This window comes from Pempheris klunzingeri, chromosome 4 (assembly GCF_042242105.1).
Source record: "Pempheris klunzingeri isolate RE-2024b chromosome 4, fPemKlu1.hap1, whole genome shotgun sequence".
Classification (NCBI taxonomy): Eukaryota; Metazoa; Chordata; class Actinopteri; order Acropomatiformes; family Pempheridae; genus Pempheris; species Pempheris klunzingeri.
This window is the reverse complement of record NC_092015.1, coordinates 20,863,628-20,869,627: the sequence shown is the minus strand read 5'-3', so window position 1 is coordinate 20,869,627 and position 6,000 is coordinate 20,863,628.

The window sequence follows — 6,000 nt, the reverse complement described above, 5'->3', positions numbered from 1 at the left end:
GGACAGATGATGTCACACACTGAGGAACCATCCTTTCTCCTACTCGACGGCGTACAAAAATCCTGCGTGATGAACTGAAGATTTCAAATTTTGATTCATCAGTCCATAACACCTTCTTCCACTCTTCAGTAGTCCATTGGCGGTGTTTCATGGCCCAGGCAAGCCTCTTATTGTTATTCTGACGTCTTAGCAGTGGCTTTCTTGCTGCAACTCGAGCTGTCAAACCTGCAATTCGAAGTCTTCTCTTCACAGTTGAAACTGAGACTTACTACAACCACTATGAAGCTGTGCTTGAAGCTGTTGTCCTGTGAGCCGCCTATCACGCAAGCTGTTGACTCTCAGAAACTTGTCTTCTGACTCTGTTATGGCTTTTGGTCTGCCAGACCTCTTCCTGTCAGAGTTTCCACCAGTTTCTGAGTGCCTTTTGATGGTGAAGGAAACTGTACTCACTGACACCTTGACTTTGTTTGCAATTTCTCTGCAGGAAAGACCTACATTTTTAAGTGTTATGATGGTCTGTCTCTCTTCCATTGTTAAATGGAAATTTTCCTCGCCATTTTCAAAGCAGCACACTATTTTTTTGCAGTACAATACTGTTCAAATAATGCTCACGAGGGTATGGTACCACAGTGTGTTCCAACACTACTTTTATGCAGACAGAGGGGGTTGTAAGTAATCAAGAAAGGTTGGGACACCTGTAGGAATTGGTAGCACCAACTTTCAAGGCTTGATCAACCTCCATTGCTGCAGAACAGCTTTAAGTTGTTAAGTTCTTGTTCCCTGAAAAGGCCTTTTTGTTTATTTCTGAAATGTACATTAATTTTCAGTTTTGGGTAACCTTACTTTTTTTTAATTAATTAATTTTTTTTTTTTTACTTCTGGCAGTTCACCACTTCCCTTTGTACCATTTCAAGCTATTCATTGGACTGTAACTGCTTGAATTTCAATAAAAAAACTGGAAAAATTGGGGTGTTCTAAAACTTTTGACCGGTAGTGTATGTCTGGATTCACTTTGCCAGAGACACCGGTGTTACAATTTGGTCAATATTATTGCTTGTCTGTGAGTTGGATCCAGATCCAGATTCTTCCTTGTTGTCTGTTCTGGGAAGGATGCTGTCACACTGGTTGAGTGTGTCGGGGAAACATTTGGCCTCGAGTGCTTCCGCAGGGCCAAAGTATGAAACAATACATCTCAGACATATAGCTAATCCCAGAACTTCAGAGGCTATCAATGATAACCCACAGGAGAGTAAAAAATAGCCTTAGCTGATCCTCCTGCACTATGAGCACTTCATCAGGAAAAAAAAAAAAAAAGTATAAAAGAGATTAAATAACTGTTTGTTTGCTTAGGTGTTGTCTTTTCTTCGGGACAATAGAGCTGAAAGGAAAGTAACTTTACCGGAATACTGCGCACAAGGAAGTGCAGAGCTGAATTCTACTTTGGTATGTGGTGTATGTGCCTGTATAAAAGTGGCAGCGAGGGAGGTTTGTCCACATACCATCTGAACCATCACCATGAAGGTCCTGCTTCTTACGCTGCTCTTGCTGCTGTGTAGCACTCAAGGTGGGGGAACTTTGGTTTTTATTCAATTCTTTGCATTATATCTACAAAAAGGAGAGCGAAAACACAGAAAAGTACTTTCATAAGAATCTTTATCTGTAAGGAAACAGTCATGTATTACACCTGTTAAGGAGGAAAAACGTCTCCTGGTAATGAAAAGCTATCCAGTATTCCCACAATGGGCTAATTTCACACTAAATATCAATGTTACCTTTATAACATCATGATATTGTAGCAAATGAAAACACTGAGTTGGTTTTGATGGATTTTGTCTTCTCCTCAGTGCTCACACTCAAATGCTACACCTGTGAAAGTGAGGACGACGACGTCTGTAAGACAGCGATGGAATGCCCGGCATCAGCCCAGTACTGCAAGACAGTTGTGAGAGGTACGTCAGAGTCTGCTGCTCTGTTGTTCCTTGTGTCCATGTTCTAACATTTGTGTTTGTGTTTTCTCTTTTTTTTTTTTTAAAAAAAAAGCCAAATAGCAAAAGTGACAGTGGTTGTTGTATTTGTTTTGCAGCTGGAGAAATTGTTTCTCGAACTTGTGAGCAGTTGTGTGACGAGACCTACTTCACTACCTGCTGCCAAGAAGACTTTTGCTAAACCGGACGCACCACTCAGCGGTCCCTTTTTGCTTTCTGTTTAATCATGACAAAAAAATGATTTATTTAAATCTGAACATGACGAAGGATAATTTAGATTGTCATGTGACTATCCAGTCTTTGATTTGTTTTGCAATCTACAAATGTTAAACCGTCTATCTTCATTACCCTTTCAAAGCTTTCACAAACTGCACAACACTGGTAGTCACAGCCATGTTTTTTTTTTTTTGCTTTAACAAACTATTGCTGGAAGCAGGGCATCCACATATACGCACAAGCACACACTTAATCCCTTCCTAATGTCACTTAGTGGGTCACTGCAGCAGCCTAATGCTTATGTGGGTCGCTGCTGGTCTCTGCCGCGATGTAAATGTGCACTCTCTTCAGGGAGTCATCCGCTTCAAAAATCAAATCAATGGAAAAAGAATAAACCTTTTGTTTGATCTCATCATTTTGTCTCTGGTGTCTTTTGTTATGTGTGGCAGGGGGAAAAGGCTCACTCAGTTTTACGCAGCATGTCCATTTGGATCGTTGAACAATATGTTTTTGGGGGGTGAGGTGAAACTCCCGAGGCTAAATGTTCCCATCTTATAGTCTCTGAATATAAAGGCACCATGCAGAGTATTTTATGAGCAGGCCCCCGTTTTGTTTGAGATGTAGGAATGTGCTAGAGCAAAGAAAGCTGATGTAAACATGTAGGCCTATGTGGATGAACTGCTTTTAAAGTGGGCCAGCAGCTAGTTGCCCGATACAGGTTTTATTCATCAAGGGGTAAATTAAGCTGGTTAATACTTTGCAATAAGCCAATTATCTCAGCCAACATGCCCATGTAGGCCACACATTCATTTGGGATAGACTGGCATTTGGACCAGTCAGGCTACCAGTTTGTGGATTAGCTTCTTATTGGCCCAGGTGTGTCAACCCTTAGGGGGTCTGAGGGACCAGGATGGATTGTAAGTGGGGGTCATGTGATCAATGATCCCAAAGGCCCCACATTTAAGCTGCTGTAAGCAGTTTATTTTGGTGAAATTTGGCAGAATAATCCATGAAAACCTTTCAGCATATTGTAATTCAAGTGGTCTGAGAGAAAACTAAACTTCTGCCCCTCCTCTTGGCTCTGTGCTCAGCCTTCAGAAAATCTAGCCTGTAAAGGGAGACATTGGCCAATCACAGGTCTCCTCAGAGAGGGTACGTCCCTATTGGCTGCTCTACAAATGCAGGTGTGTAAGCATGTCCCCTCAGATGCTCAGAGTACTACTGAGAAAAAAAGGGGAAAATGCAAGTTTAACCAACTTGGGTCGAGAAAAGGATGTTAGATCACTGATTTATCGTCCCCTCTCACCACTGAGCCAGGCAATGTGTCTCTCTTTGACGTTCACAATAAAATACACAAATGAAACGACAAGACAAAAATGAGCGACAAGAAAGAGGAGCGGCACCCTTTTACTGTGAGGCATACACACCTACATACATATCTCATTTGGCATCTGAGAATAGTATGCAACTACAGAGGAACTATGTAGGAACATGCTGAGTAACTGGGCCATTTTAAAGAGATGCAAAGTGGTTGTAAGTCAGTGGGAAAGTGATCATTTGATCAATTCAGTCATTTTTAAGGCCACGATCATTATCCTTGTTACGACCGGCTCTGAACCGCGACACAAGGAGCAACACAAGACTTAATTATGTGCAAAAGTATATAATTTATTTTACCAAATGCTGGGATCTGAATCAGGTGCCGGGGAGCTGAGAGAGAGAGAGTGTGTGTGGGGGGGGAAACTGCTTATATAGACTGCCCACAACTCCATACAGGTGTCGTCAATCAGCCATCAGCTGCACCTTGAACACAGAACACAGAGTGAAAGACACACATGCAAAACAATAACAAAACAGTGGCCTGTAACACTAATTCACATTGGACTCCGATTCCATTCTGTAAAGGTGTTTCCTGTTGCTCAATAAAAATAGGCTTCAGTATATAACATGTGAGTACAACGGTGACTGAGCTAAATGGATTCAAACTACTTGATCACTACACTTATAGCAAATCACCATGGAGATATAGGTCATAAGTGTTAATCCCCGCAGCTGCTTCTATACGTTAGAGCAGCTCAGACACCAGAGGTGGTGGATGATTGGTGGATTAATGGGTCACAACCTTTTATGCTCAATGTGTTACTGGCTAATACAAACATATTGTTTATGGAATTTGTCCAGAAAATGCATAGATTGACCAAATCCATCATTCCAAACTGTCTTCAGATGAAAGATAAAATCAACTTAAAGCCAAAAATGTAACAACTTTCCGTCATTTAGAGGAATTATTGTGATTTCTGAAGAAGCTGGCGACTGTGGTTGCACAAACATTTAGAGCATGAGGAACAACAAAGCACCCAAACAGGAAAGAGCTGTGGTTGAGCGTGTGAGAATTAGTGTGCCTCATGCTTGGTGTGTTTGTTTGTTTTAATGTCTGAATGCTGACTGCATGTAGGCTAGTTGTCATAAAGAAAGTTCCAGCTGGTTTCTTGAGTAAGTCATTTGTCATTTTGGCACTCCTACAGCAGGACTGGTTAGAGGCTGAATTTTCTCCTCTAAATCCTTTGTTTGGGCATGATGATATTGAGAATATACCTTTTATCCTTTTGTTGCATCTGATAAAAAAAAAAAAAAAAGATTAAAGTGGGATGAGGGTCAAGCCTCGATGACACACAATCAGCTCAATATTAGAATGATAGTTTCCTAAAGATTGTGATGAAGAAGGCTACATGAAAAGCACAGTGTAGGAAGTGGTGGAAAGGACTTTTACTCCAGCACTGTACGTGGGACATGAGCACTTCCCCTTCTCCTCCACCACATTTCAAAGGGAATTATCACATTTTTAACTCTGCCACACATTCATAAAGTTCAATACTTTGTTAAAGATCATACTATTTGTTTTTACCCTTTTAAAAACAGTGTCTAGTAGCCCCTCAGTTCAAAAAGATGATCACAGATTTTTTTTTGTAGGAAATCCCATCAATCATCTCAAGAATACCCACATTTATCTTGTGACCCTTTGGAGGGGCCCAGCCCTTAAGTTGGGAACCACTGGAATAAACCAGCAGTACATATAAAAGACATCCACTAAAATAAACAGTATATAAAGTAGTAAAAACTAGTTCCAGCAGCTACAATAATAAATATGGTTTACACGTTAATGCATCAGTACTACCAATCAAATAATGTCCTATACAATAAGAAATCAGTCACAAACAAGTATTTCTACTTTTGATGCCTTTCGCTGATAATACCTAAGAATTTAGTTTTTTATTTACTTATTTATTTCATTTTGAATGAAGGTCTTTTACTTGTAATGGTGCATTTTTATATTGTTTATAATGATATAACAATTCTATCACCACCGAGTGTGGGTTAAAAAAGAGCATGGCTTCTGGCTAAAGCTTCCCTGGAAAAAAAAAAAACAACCAAAAGATTCAAAACAAAGACTGATCCCGTTGCTCCACCAATGATGGGCCTGTTGTCAAGAGTGAGTTCTGCTTCAGCTGGTAGAGTAATGGTGGTCCATCTATTGGATTAGTGGAGGGATTTCACTGTGGTATTAATCGGAGAAGACAGCAGGCGACCCGGGCTGGGCTCACACTGAGCTGTTGTGTCTCTCAGTCTCTGGCTGTCACTCAGCTCGCTGTTTCACCTCCGTCTGACGCATCAACACGAACAGGACAGCCCTCGGCCAACATGAACCTTTTCTGCTTTTCGCTGGTAAGAGACAAATATTCATTTTTCTGAACCCCCTTTGTGTGAGTAACCGAGGGAGAGACTTTGCATTGTGATGCAA